Source organism: Vulpes lagopus, chromosome 1 (genome assembly GCF_018345385.1).
Source record: "Vulpes lagopus strain Blue_001 chromosome 1, ASM1834538v1, whole genome shotgun sequence".
In the NCBI taxonomy this organism is placed as follows: Eukaryota; Metazoa; Chordata; class Mammalia; order Carnivora; family Canidae; genus Vulpes; species Vulpes lagopus.
In genome coordinates, this window is record NC_054824.1 from 99,063,183 (window position 1) to 99,076,924 (window position 13,742).

Genomic DNA, 13,742 nt, shown 5'->3' on the forward strand with positions numbered 1-13,742 from the left:
GAGTGAAAGGGGAAAGGCGGGAAGGATCACCGGAACACTTCAAGCTAAAGGACCAGAAGGCCTACAGTGACTATGGTTCAAATGGGAGAGTACAATGAAAATGAAAGGTAGCAACCTGCTACAATGAAAGGTAGCAACGTGAGAGAACAAAACTTCAAAAGCCAGTTGGAGAAATTCTCTGGATTTCTGAGCAGAAAAAAATTTCCATAATGAAAACCATGCTTAGAGAAAGTTATTACAAGAGGTACATGGACAGGAATACTGGTGGTCACAGGTAGGCAGTTTCGGTAGAAGATTTTGCATAAGAATATGATTATTTCCTTTTATGGGTAAAGCAGAAGACTGACTACTACCCACCAAATTTGTAAAATCTCTCTCTCTCTCTCTCTCTTTTTTTTGGCAGTAGGTGGACCAGATGTGTCCTCCAAACAATTCAGTGCCTGGAAAACATATTTAGGTACTTCATGATCAGAAAGTACACCTCTCTATTAATATCCTGCTTCTCAAAATATCCAATTATTTCCAATTTATTTGTAGCCGAGTGGGAGTCAAACAAGAGTCATTAACTAAACTACTTTGACATTTACCTAAAATACTGGCTCCAAATATCAAAAGTAATTTGAAAGAAGCATCCTTTATCTCACACACATCACCTACAACAGAAAGTTCTTTTAACTTTCAGAGTCTATCAATTAAATAAAATGATAAATCAATTTAATTGCCGTTGCTGAAAAGCAACTGAATCTCCTCTCAGACCCTAGTTGAAGGCCTGGGTTATTATCTCATTGCTTTTGTCTAAGTGCAACTGGATACCCCATTTTCAACTTGTAAATACACCTATCAATTATCCATGAAAAAGTCAGGGAACTTTTAAATTTTTATTTATTTATTCATGAGAGAACCACAGAGAGAGGCAGAGACACAGGCAGAGGGAGAAGCAGGCTCCTTGTGGGAAGAACCCAATGTGGGACTCGATCCCAGGACTGGGATCATGCCCTGAGCTGAAGGCAGACACTCAATTCCTGAGCCACCCAGGTGTTCTGGGAATTTTTTTTTTTTTTTAATCTCTGCCTTTTTATTCTTTGCCTCCATGCTAGACACGGAAAACAAGAAGGCTGTGTTTATATTGCATTACGTGTTTGTGGGGCAGAAAACCTAAAAGGCAAAACCTCTAAATATTTAGAATTTTAAAAGTATGGATATAGAATATCTCTATTAACCAAAAGGGTGCTCCCAAAGACATGGAGCTCTGTGAGAAACTTTGTCACTATGAGTCTCCACAAGAGCCCCCAGCTGGCCCCTCTGTGGCACCACAGCCTCCCAGTTCTTGCCACCCAGGCTCTTCCCATTCCTCCCAGCTCTGGCAATCTTGATGGGGAGAACTTCTGGTCCCCCAGGGCGAATCTCATAGCAGGTTACAGGACACCTAACAGGAATTTAAGACAGTCCATCATAAGTGCTGGCACTTGAGCAATGCATGTCTCTGCCTACCAAAGTGCCTGAAACGCGGACGTAAAGATGTACTGTTACAGAGGGGAAGGACTTTGTTATTCCCATCTTTGGCACACACATTTATTTCCTCAGTAATCTGACCACAAAACTAACCCAACTCAAATCATCGCAAATTACCAATTATGAAACTGTACTGTAAATTTACTGGGGCGCCTGGCTGGCTCAGTTGATTGCACATGCGACTCTTGCTCTTGGAGTCGTGAATTTAAGCCCATGCTTGGCTAACAGCTTACTTTAAAAAAAAAAGAAAGAAAGAAAGAAAGAAAGAAAGAAAGAAAGAAAGAAAGAAAGAGAAAGAAAAGAAAGAAAAGAAAAGAAAAGAAGAAAAGAAAAGAAAAGAAAAGAAAAGAAAAGAAAAGAAGAGAAAAGAAGAGAAAGGAATAAAAAGAACATTTACTGTACATGGAAACAAATTTGGGACTAGCCATCTGATGACATTTACAGACTGGTCTCTTCCTCGTCAACACAAATATCCTATAATACTTTCAAAAAGAAAAAAAATCTATCCAAAACCAAAAGAGTTTTAATGAATATATACAAATCCACAGGGATGAATTCATCTTTTGCCTGCTTTCTCCAATGGAAAAAGGTTTTGAGATAACAAGTGGATGATAGTTGTAGAAAGGAATCATAATAGTTATAAAGATGTTACAACTGAGCTAATATATTAACATTTGAGTTAATCCCTGGACACTGATTGAGTCATTTGGCAAATGTTTGTTCTCTCTGTAACATTCTGGACACTGCACCAGGTACAGAGGACGCCCGGGTGAACCAGAGGAGATGTAATCATTGCCCTCTCAAATAGAAAGGTATTCCAGATTTTATGGCATCCACCAGAAAGGAAAACAACAACAAAAAAGAGCTGAAAGTGAGTTGCTCGGGTTATGTCTATTAGTGACATTAAGTATGTAAGTTAATAAATAAACAAGGCATCTGGTTAAAGTATCTCAAATAACAATTTTCTAAGGAGTGTACCAAGCTTCCCCGGAGGGTAATACGCCTGCCGGTGGTGAGGAGCTATCCCAGTGGCAAAGGATAAGGGCCACCTACCATGCTGGGGACTCCTGTTCATTTCTGATGACCTAGTGCTAGCAGGGGATAGCAGCTCGGACATAAACCTTCACGATTTAAACACTACTCTAAGACCCATGAAATGAAATTTCTCAGGCATACGGTATTCCCATGACAAATATGACAAGAATCTCGCACATTTCCACGGAAACAGGACCCTAAGAAGAACACAAGCCTCCCCAACAGACTGCATAGACAAGAGCCTGGGAGAGAAGGGGCAGGTAGGTGTTCAGGAAAAGGGGAGGCCTCTGGCTTACTTAAATGTTCACCTCTCGTGAGGATCCTCGTCTTACAAAAGATATCAATTGTGATTGACTTGCCTAATTAACTTAATTTTTAGTATCTAGTTTCAGATAGCCCCAGCCAACCCAGAGGCTTTTTAGAGATGACTCAAGGTTCAGTATGGAGAGAGATTGAGAAATCAGAGCTAGGGGTGCACAGTCTTAGGGATGAAGAGGAAAGGGGTACATGGATTTGTTTCTGAGCATAAGAGGCCCATGGGCTGGAGTCCTTTGAGCCCTGCCTGCCTGCAGGATGCCTGTGCCCTGGGCTGAGGCAAGGAAGGAGAATTCAGTGGTGGCCAATTAAGGGAGAGGAGTAAAGCTGACGGAGGGTGAAGGGTGTGCGTGTGGGAGAGACGGAGAGAGGGAGGGAGGGCGGATGAGGGAGACAGGGAGAAGTGAGGGTCACAAACACGAAAGCTCATGTCCTTTGGGTGAAGACTGACTTAACCTCCAATTAAAAAATCTCTGCTGGCATCCCGTTCTAATTAACACACGATCCAAGCGCCTTTCCAAGACGTGAAGGCTTCAAACTGTCTCCCACCTCCCTCACCGACTGCATCTCCTCCAAACTCCCCTTTTGCGCTCCTCTCCAGTTCTCCAAACACCCCAGAATCACTCAGCCCTGGAGGCCTCAGCAGGAAGCCTTTCCTTCTGCTCTTGGCTGCTGTTCTCCTCATCCAACAGTGCTTCCTCAGAGAAGTTCTCTGGTTGCTTCCCTAAAGAAGCTCCCTCTCTAGGATTCCGCAGGGCTTACGCCTTGAACCTTATTCATTGACCCCATTTCCCATGAAAACAGAAGGTCTACAAGAGCAGGGGCTCTATCCTGTGCAACACTGCATGCTCTCACCCCACCTCCAGCACCTGCACCACCCCCTGTGGAGGTAGTGGAGACTAGTTGAAACTAGTAAAGACTAGTAAAGACTAGTTGAAACCCGAGTCCCACCTGCTGATGCCTATGCACAAAGTCACCCAGGATCTCCTGCAAAACCACCCTCTGCTCCCTTGTCGCCCCACAGAGACTACAACCCACAACCATACCAACTCCGGCCTGCTTCCAGAACCTGGGGAAGGCTGCTTCCCTTGCAACAAGCTCCAGCTTCCTTGCCGCGTCTTCACCTGAAGGCTTCATTCCCCTCATTCTCTACAGATGTTTCCATTCCCAACCAGATGGAACTGGGGCGAGGTTTAAAAAGTCCTTCAGAGACCAGCCTTGCACGCTACTAAGCACACTGGGTCTTAGGCATAAGGGCAAAGAGAATGTGGAAGGACAGCATCTTTTCACTCAGCTTTTCACTCAGCTTTTTTTGTGATAAAATTTTTTTTTTTTTCCTCCAAGGTTTGGGTACTTTCCTTCCTCTTTTTCCCAATGGTCCAAAAAGAGGAAAGCCCCTCCCCGGTTGCTGCAGAAGGCTAACAGTAAATGGTAAACTGGCTATTCCCCCCTCGGTTGGCAAAAAGCCTCTAAGAGGAGGAAATACAGACATGGGGAAGAGACTCAGGTCCTGCTACTCCCTACTTTCTTTGACCCTCAAAGTCATCCCCAGAATCTTGCCCCTTCTTAATGTGACTACAGGGTGGCCGAGGTCCTGATCAAGTCTAGGACCCTGCTGCTTCCCTGGTGCTGGGAGTCGCCCGCAGGGAAAGAGCCCCTGCTACCTCACCCCGGGGAGCAGCAGCGCTTCTCCCATCCCGATACAGACCCAGCAACCCAGTTTCCTACCGACACGCTCTAACGCCCAAGGCACCCACCGAACGCCAAGCATCGAGCTGGCTCCAAATTGAATACGTTCTTATCGGAGCATAGTTCACGTACAGCGTGATAACAAACACATTTTTGTTTTTAACCCAGAAAGGGTTCGCCTGGAAATTCTGATGTGTGCTGTCATCCACTCTAGGTAGAATACACAGGAGAGGTTAAACCGTGAGAGCAGGGCTGCAGCCCTGGGGAGACTTCTTCCAGGCAAGGAGGGTGAGTAGGAACTTCAGTGGAAATATACGCAGAACGAAAAGAATTTTTGGGACACAACCCCCCGGAGATAACACATGCTCCCGAATTTGGCCAGACACAGCACACCGATGTGGCACGTCAGAGTCCCAGAGAAGATACGAGATGCCTAACTGATGGAAGCCTGAAGCTGTCCGAAGGAAAGGCAAAGTATGCAGGCCACCCTATTCGAGAAGCCTCGACGGAGGGGTTGAGAAAGTGTATTCAGATCAGAGGGTGCAAGGCAAAGGTGAACGACATGCACACAGAATGGAAGAATTTGTGAGGAATGGACGTTCTGGAGGTTTCCTGGGGTGGTGTAAGGCAGAGGGAGACAGACCTTCGCGTGATCCATCCGGAGCCACTTGTGCGGGGCAATCTTGGTGGACACACCGGGGCTAACTGTTCCTGTCTCACACAGTTGGTGGGAAGATTTAATAAAACCCCACATGTGAACACGCCACGAGTCCGAGTGGGTGCCACGGGAGTTTTGGGTTGGCCTCAGCTCCTAGAGAAGCATCGCCCGGAGGGCCGCGGCCCTGAAGGCCATCACAGCCGCCACAGGAGCCAAGTGCAATCGACCCGGCTGGCGGAGAAATATGGGAAAGGTGGCCCGCCTCACCCCCTCCTCGAATATTCCATGCCCTGTGGAACACAGAAATACTTCCCACAGAAAAAAGAAAAAAAAAAAGGCAGCCTAGACTACGTTCTGGAATGAGGTAACTTGAGAATTATAATTTTCACAAAGGACAGGCTAATGTTCTGGTGTTTTAATTATTATTTTTTTTAACAGTATGACTTTTACTGATATCCTTCTGCCAATACGGTCTATTCCTCTGGGAGCCTCAAGGATTTTTATGGATTCGGGGCATGAGAACAAACTGAGTATTTCCAGCAAATCTGCTGAAACGTGGTCTCATTTAATTGCATCTTTATAAGGAGACCCCCTACCCCAGGCTTGTGATATTTGAGGCCTGGGGTAAAAGCAGGGCTCCAGGGAAGAGGCCCCACTGAGCAAGTAATGAAAATCTCCTCCTCTCCGTGAACCAATAAGAAGGCTCTGGAAGCCAGGTTGGGGGAAATACAGTCGGTTTCTGAAAAAGTTGTCTTCTTATAAACCAAAGTGGCCATTATCTCGGGGGCCAGAGATCAAATCTGGAGCCAGGCTCTATGCTCAGCAGGAAGCCTGCTGGAAGGTTCTCCCCCTTTGCCTGTCCCACCTCCTCTGTTTCTAAAACAAATAAATCCTTAAAAAATAATAATAAAGCATCTCCGGGCGACGGGCCTCATTCGGGGACAAGAGGCTAGGAAGCAATGTATGCTCTCCTGGGCAGGTCTGGGTGCCAGGGGCAGTCCCGGGCAGAAAAGGAGGCTCTTCCAGGGGCCCGTCTCCGGGGTGCCGGCCGCTTGCTCCCCGGGGGACCCGCGGCCGTGACCTTCCCGAACCCTTGGCAGCCCCCACAGAGGAAGAGGACGGCACCCGCCGCTCCGCACCGCCCGGGGAAGCTTAAGGGCCAGAAAGTGGAACATCCGCCAGGCCGTCAGCGGGGGACCTGGACCCTGCCCACCCCCCGCCCCGTCCTCCCCCCTATCCTGCCCCGAGCCTGCGGGTGTACCTGGACCCTGGCCCCCCACCCCATCCTGCCCCCCCATCCTGGCCCTGAACCTGCGGGTGTACCTGGACCCTGAGCCCCATCCTGCCCCCGCATCCTGGCCCAGGGCCTGCGGGTGTACCTGGACCCTGCCCCCCCCCCCCGCCCCATCTTGGCCCCGGGCCTGCGGCTCCGCATCCCCGCTGCCCCCGCATCCCCGCACCCCCGCATCCCCGCCGCCCCCGCACCCCCGCTGCCCCCGCATCCCCGCTGCCCCCGCACCCCCCGCTGCCCCCGCTGCCCCCGCCTCCCCGCTGCCCCCGCATCCCCGCTGCCCCCACATCCCCACCGCCCCCGCTGCCCCCGCATCCCCGCTGCCCCCGCATCCCCGCCGCCCCCGCTGCCCCCGCATCCCCCGCTGCCCCCGCATCCCCGCTGCCCCCGCATCCCCGCTGCCCCCACATCCCCGCCGCCCCCGCTGCCCCCGCATCCCCGCTGCCCCCGCATCCCCGCCGCCCCGCTGCCCCCGCATCCCGCTGCCCCGCATCCCCGCCGCCCCCGCATCCCCGCCGCCCCCGCTGCCCCCGCATCCCCCGCCGCCCCCGCATCCCCGCCGCCCCCGCTGCCCCCGCCGCCCCCGCATCCCCGCCGCCCCCGCTGCCCCCGCATCCCCGCTGCCCCCGCCGCCCCCGCCGCCCCCGCATCCCCACCGCCCCCGCCGCCCCCGCCGCCCCCGCATCCCCGCCGCCCCCGCTCCCGCACAGCCTTTCAGTGCCCCCCGCGCCCCCTGCGCGCAGCCCCGCCCCCGCCCCCGCGCCCCACCTGAGACCCCCTAGCGAGGCGCCGGGGCTGCGTGGAGTTTCCAGAAATCGTCCCCGGAGCTTCCTTTGGGCAGAAACCGGGCCGGGACAGGGCGGCGGCGGCGCGGGAGGCGCGGGAGCAAGGGCCTCGGGGCGCCGCGCGGCCCCCCCGCCTCGGTGCTTGCGGCGTTAGGTCTAGTGCTGGGCGGAAGGGGCGCTGCCTGGACATTTTTCCAAGGAAAAAAACGGGGGGCTCTTCCAGACCTCGAGCGCCGGCCCCGCACGTGGGAGCCCCGCGCCGCGGAGCTCGGGGCCGGGAGGGTCCCCAAGCGGGTCCCCGGGACTCGCGCGCCCGCCCCGGCCCCTCGCGGCCCCTCCCCAGGCCCCGGCCCGCCCGGAGGGAGCGCCCCCGCCCCGCGCTCGGCCCCGGGGTGCACGGACCCCCCCCCCCCCCCCCCGGGCAGCGGGCGGAGGAGGTGCCGCGGCCCAGGCGCCCAGACCGCGGAGGCCCGAGCCCGCAGCGGGGGACGTGGCCGGGGGGGGGGGGGCACGGATCTGCTCGTGGACCCGGGGGGGTCGGGGCCGGTCCCGGGGCGGCGGGGAGGCTCCTCCCGCTGGGCTGCCGGCGCCGGGCGCACGGTGCTCGGGCCGCCCCGAGTCCGCGGAGGAGGCGCGGGGCCGGGGCGCGGGGCGCGGGGGGCGCGGGGGGCGCAGGGGGGCGCAGGGGGGGCGCGGGCGCGGGGGGCGCAGGGGGGCGCGGGCGCGGGGGGCGCAGGGGGGCGCGGGCGCGGGGGGCGCAGGGGGGCCCCTACCTTGCAGGCGGGCGGACGGCGGCCGCGCGCCCCTGGCGGGGCGGCCGGGCGGAGAGTCAGGACGGAGGGAGGCGGCTGCAGGGCGAGGTGGGCGGGCCGGCGTCCCCGCGTCCCCGCCGAGCGGACACTCCCATCCCGCCGCTGCGGGGGGCGCCGCGGCCGGGGGCGGGGGCGGGGGCGGGGGCGGGGGCGGGGGGGCCGGCCCGGCCCCGGCCCCGGTCCCCACGTGCGCCTGCTCCTTGCCGCGCTCCCTGAGGAGGGCGCGGGCGCGGGCGCGGGGAGCGGTGCCCTGCTCGGGTGGCTCCGGGCGCCTTGCAGATTCCGGGATCGTGGAATCCCTCGCGGGCTGGCGACGCTCCCTCGCTCGCCGCCAGGTGACCCCGGCGAGGGGAGCCCGGGACGCGGCTGCTCAGAGCGGCCCCTCCCCCTCCCTGCGACGGAGCCTCCACCCGTGACGACGGACCTCGGGGTGTTTGTGCCGATTTTGACAACAGCCTTGGGGACGGCACGTGTCCCTTCCCCACTCTCCCCGTGCAAAAGACCAAAGCCCTGAGAGTGTTCAGAGATGCCCACGTCCTGCCGCTGCCTGCCAGCCGCCCCAGGGAGGGCGCACCCAGGGGGGCGCACACGTGTTGGAAGGCTAGGACGCGGCTGCGGCTGCGGAGACACCGCAGTGGTGAACGAGGTTCAGGGAATTCGCCCATCCGGGTTTCCCTTTTAGTCCTCCTGGGTTCCTTCTTATCCTTCTCTTGTTCATGATCTTCAGAATTAAACCAGCCGCTCTGTCCTTTTTTAGGATTTTCGGATCTGCAAAGTCATGTGCTAAGGGGAGGGAGAGGTCACGTACCGTGTTTAGGTGGCCTTGGTGCTTCTTTGCAGGGGTGGCCAGGACGGCACCGTCCCCCCCACCTCCTGCGCTGACCTGCCTCATGACCTTGAGCAAGTGCCTCAACCTCAGGGAACTTGCTTCCTGTCACCTGTAAAAGGGATAAAATACATCCTATCTTCAGGGCTGGTTAGGATTAAAATAGGCGATGATCTAAAGAATTCTTGGCGCACTGCTTTGCACAAAATCCACCAGGTCAGGAAATAAGAATACCAACTACCAGTCCCTGCCCACTATGAGTCAGTTGCCGCCTTTGCATCATATCTGTTCCTCCCATCCATCCTGCAAGCCAGAATAATCTCCTCCTAGAAATGAAGAAATAGAGTTGGAAGGTTAAGAAATGTGTCCAAGGTCACACTGCCTACACTGACTTGTGATTCAAATGAAAGTACCTGAGACCAAAATCAGCTTTTTTGTTTTTTGTTTTTTTCCGGAACAGCTCATGACTATGTAGTTATGTGCAGCAGGGACTTTTGAGCTGCGTGACATTCATTTTTTTCAAAGGCAGGATGCATTACTGTATTGGCACATGATTGCATCTGTGCAGAAATTTTGAATTCCTGTGGAAGGTGATAAAGAATCAAGCAGGGTGATGGGATTATAGGCCTTTAGCTTTCTGGAATAATGTTTTTGGTAATTGTTTTGGGAAAATGTTTCCACTATGTAAATATATATAATTTAGCCTTTGACTAAGTGGTTTATTCTTTTTCTTTTATTCAAAGATTTTATTTATTCATGAGAGACACAGGGAGAGGCAGAGACACAGGCAGAGGGAGAAGCAGGCTCCCCTCTGGGAGCCTAATGGGGACTGGATCCCAGGACCCCAGGAGCATGACCCGAGCCAAAGGCAGACACTCAACCACTGAGTCACCCAGGTGCCCCAAAAGGTTTCTTCTAATGAGGACCAGCAGGTAGGAGAGGACTCTTAGAAGATGCAGGTTCTTTTAATGGCCTCCAAAATCATAATCTTTAGCAGTGTACTTATAAGGTCAGCCGTTTGCTAAGTTTCTTATGTGCTCATGGATGATGCAACCTTTTTGGTAAAATCACATTGTTTCACAGGATATGGCCTCCCTAGGGACAAGTAAAAGGTTCTCCACACCACCCTGGGTTGCCATTCAGCACAGTATAGAGTAAGGTTAAAGCAAATAGTACTTCTTTCTCAATCCCAGTGTAGGTCCTGCCAAAAGACCCAACCCCGGAAGATAGGCTGCATTATATCACTTTTAGAGGTGACGTGTCCTGTCCCAAGAAGAGGCTTTTTTCCTGCACTATTGATGTAGGACCGTCTAGTTCATGTAGAGACCTACTCAGTGGTATCGTCTCAGCAGGACAGTCCTCCCAGGTGACCCAAGGACCTGCGAGATACCCCCTTAAATGACAAGAGACCACTTTCTCACAATTTCCCCCTGGTAAGTGAATAATAAAAACAAGTTCTCATTTTTCTAACATTTCTCAAGGCTTGAGTTGTCCAGTTTTAAAACAGCCTCTGGCTCAAGACTGAATTTGGCCAAGCTCATCTTTTTTTACATGCAATTGTTCCTCCAACTCTAGGGGAAGATCCTGCCAGCCTGGTCTTCTGGCTGTCTTGGGGTTTTCTCTACTGCAAGCAACTATTTAAAGAACATGCGCATCTCAAAAAAAATAAGCCACGGGGAGGAGGCAGTCTCTCTCCCAGCTCCAGCTCAGCCTCTGCCTACAGTGTAAGGAACTGTTTCTTTCGCAAAAGGCAGCTTAGTTCTGTTTAAGCAACGCCCCAGCTTCTCTAGCATCTCCAATTGTGGGGCCTCAGCCCCGCATTTGCATATGGAAATAACCAATGAGCCCATTTCCTTGGTAAGGTCAGGCCTCGAAAAAGGAATTTGAGACCATCAGGAAGCTTACTTGCAACTTCCCTTCTAGGTTTCAGAGTTCTTGGTAGCCCAGTCTCCAGAACTGCACTTGCTCTCCCCTTCACAAGCTGGAGGATGAGGGGAAGCGGGAGGGTGGCCTTGGGGTTCAGCGTGTTCTAAGCACCCGAACCTATAAAATACCTGTATGGTGGAAGCTGTAAGACAAGTGACAGAAAACAACTTCAGTGTGTTATGAAAAGGGTTAATATTCAGACTATGTCAAAAATTCCTATGGCTCTGCGAGAAAAAGACAACCCATTAAAAAACAGGACGTGGGTCATAAGCAATTTATAGAAGAAACACAAATAGAATAGTCCACAAACAGGTGCAGAGACACTTGTGTCTTTTTATGCTAACACTGTTTAAGAAAATGGAAACAATAATGAGACATCAGATTGGCAAAAACTAAGGGTAATGAGCTTAATGCACTTCCTCAAGGGGTGGGGGAGCCCACTCAAGGGAGTATGAAGAACTTCCTTGAAGTTCAGGGCAGTTTGGTGGTTGCTATCAAATTTACAAGGCTGCTGTAAGTTTGAATTTCAAAACTCTAATTGAGGTTCCTTAACTTTCCCCCTTCAGAAGACAGTTTGGCCTCAAGCCAAGCAAAATAGGAAAGAGGGGAGTGGGCAAGAGGGACGGATGGGAAACGACAGAGGATCTGTGAGCTGCCTCCTGGAATCGCTGGTCCACAAGAGGGCAGCCCTTCTGGTGGCCCACAGCTCCCTGAACGAACCCCCGAACCCCCTGGATGGTCGGGCTCCTCCTACGGTTGGATGGGGACAGGCTGCAAAACTGCTGCCTCTTGGAGCCACTTGCTCAGAGAACTTAACTCAGTTCTGACAAGTATTAGGAGCCTGGCCCACTGTCCTGGCTGATGGGCTGCGCTCCCCAGAGGGGGGAGATGCCACCCCATCTGTCTGTGGAGATGCTCTCCTCGCTTCTACTCCGGCCCCATGACCGATAATTCCGTCAAAGTATGTATTACAGGGACCTTTCCTTGGGCCACTCAGCCCATGAATTAAACTACCTAGTGAACCCCTTTGTCTCTCATCTTAGCTGGGGTACAGAGCTGAATTTACAGTATTTTACTTCATGAGAATGTGTCGATAGGATGGATCCAGGAAGGTGGGATTGTTGGGCAAAGTGTACATGAACCCACCCTCAAATAATTTTCTACGTTTTACTTTCTGTTTCAGAAATTCACACTCTAAACAAAAGAACAACAACAACAAAAACACAATTTTCAAGTGTTTTGAGCCAAGTGCAAGATGGAGTCATTAAAGTGAGCGGTGAATGGTCTAGAAGCTTCTCTGCATTTCCCAAACTCCACTCTGCTATGAATGCAAGTCACCTGCAAACCAGCAATTCCATTTTTTTAGGACTTCGTCTGTAGAAATAATCACATATAAAGACAAAAATATGAATAAGGGTGGGCACAGCCGCATTGCTTATAATATTTAAAAACAGGAAAATAATGCCCAGGAATAGAGTGACTAATTAGATTGTGGTATATCCTAATAATGAATGCGGCCGTCGCTAAAGCTAGAAGTGCGTATATATGTGTTCAATTCACTAATGTGATAACGGCTATAATACATTGGCTTTAGAAAGTACAATGTACTTCAGAAAATGTACACTGAATGTTCAAAGAGTGTATCACAGATACTATGATTCATTAATATCAGGCAAAAAAGATAAAGGAGCAGTAATGTGTGTGCATATATTTGTGAATCCATAGGGAGTGTTGACAGCGATTTCTTCTAGAGAGTGTGGAATTATAGAGGCAGAGAGATAAAGTGAAGGAAGATTTTTGGTTTAGTCTACATATTTCTGATAACTTGAACTTTTTTACAACGTATATGAATAACTTCTGTAATTAAACAAATATGCTAACAAAGCTATTTTTATGTGTTTTGGGGAAAGAGATTAAAAATCCTTGAGATTTTTAATGAGAATGTGTCATGAGAGACACATGTCAATGTGTAATGAGAGTGTGTCAGTGCTTAGGCACGAGTCTGACCTCTCTACCTCGGTGATTCCCTACCTGGGTATTCTTCGTTCTATACAATGCATTTCCCCCCCAGTCTATAGAGACCAAAATAGAAATATCAGACGAGAACAAAACCAAACCCCTAAGGCCACATTGAAAGAACAGGAAGAGAACCTATGTGAATCTTGTTTTTATTTTGCTGGGAAAAAATTAGATGTAAAAGAAGCATGAAGAAAAAGTAAGGGAGCACCTGGGTGGCTCCGAGGTTGAGTGTCTGCCTTCGGCTCAGATCGTGACCCCAGGGTCCTGGGATTGAGTCCCACATCAGGCTCCCTGCTTGGAGCCTGCTTCTCCCTCCGCCTGTGTCTCTGTCTCTCTCTCTGCATCTCTCGTGAATAAAAAAATAAAATCTTTTAAAAAAAGAAAAGAAAAAGAAAAAGGTTAATACATTTGATTTCATGAGAATGTAGATTTTCTAAATAGGACACTACACAGAAATACAAAGACAAACTGGGTAAGAAGCATCTACAGCACATGATAAATGTTAATTTTCTTATTTTACCAAGAACTCTTAGGGGAAAAAATGAATTTAGTAGAAAAATAGACAAACTACTTGGACAAGCAGCTTGGAAGGGAAAAATAAAACACACATTACTTAATTAAGCAAATATATATGTCTCCTGTGTGCCAGGTACTAATCTAAGCAGGTATACAGCAGGGAAGGAAACGTAATAATTCCTGCTTCCGTGCAGCTTACATTCTAGAAAATTTGAGGAGCCTTGACTTCAGTGATTGAATTCGTATATGCTAATATAGGAATCCCAGCAATAGAAACTTCCGTTACAGGTACCCTCGCACAAGTTATATGAAGTTGTATATAAAAATTATCTTTTAAACATTGCTTATAATGGAGACC

General features: G+C 51.2%; 1 protein-coding gene across 4 annotated transcripts in view; it reads right to left on the minus strand.

Annotated features, from left to right (window-relative positions):
* The window catches only part of ST3GAL6 (ST3 beta-galactoside alpha-2,3-sialyltransferase 6), a 57,020-nt gene extending 47,882 nt beyond the window's left edge, over positions 1 to 9,138 (minus strand). Inside the window, exon 1 of one of the 4 annotated variants that reach the window (XM_041767494.1) lies at positions 8,906 to 9,138. The gene's annotated coding sequence lies outside the window, so the exon portion shown is untranslated. Of the gene's footprint in view, positions 1 to 7,268; positions 7,436 to 8,058; positions 8,703 to 8,905 lie in introns of those variants that run through there. The other 3 variants (XM_041767490.1, XM_041767536.1, XM_041767508.1) reach the window with 3 other exon arrangements.
* Positions 9,139 to 13,742: the final 4,604 nt, after the last annotated feature.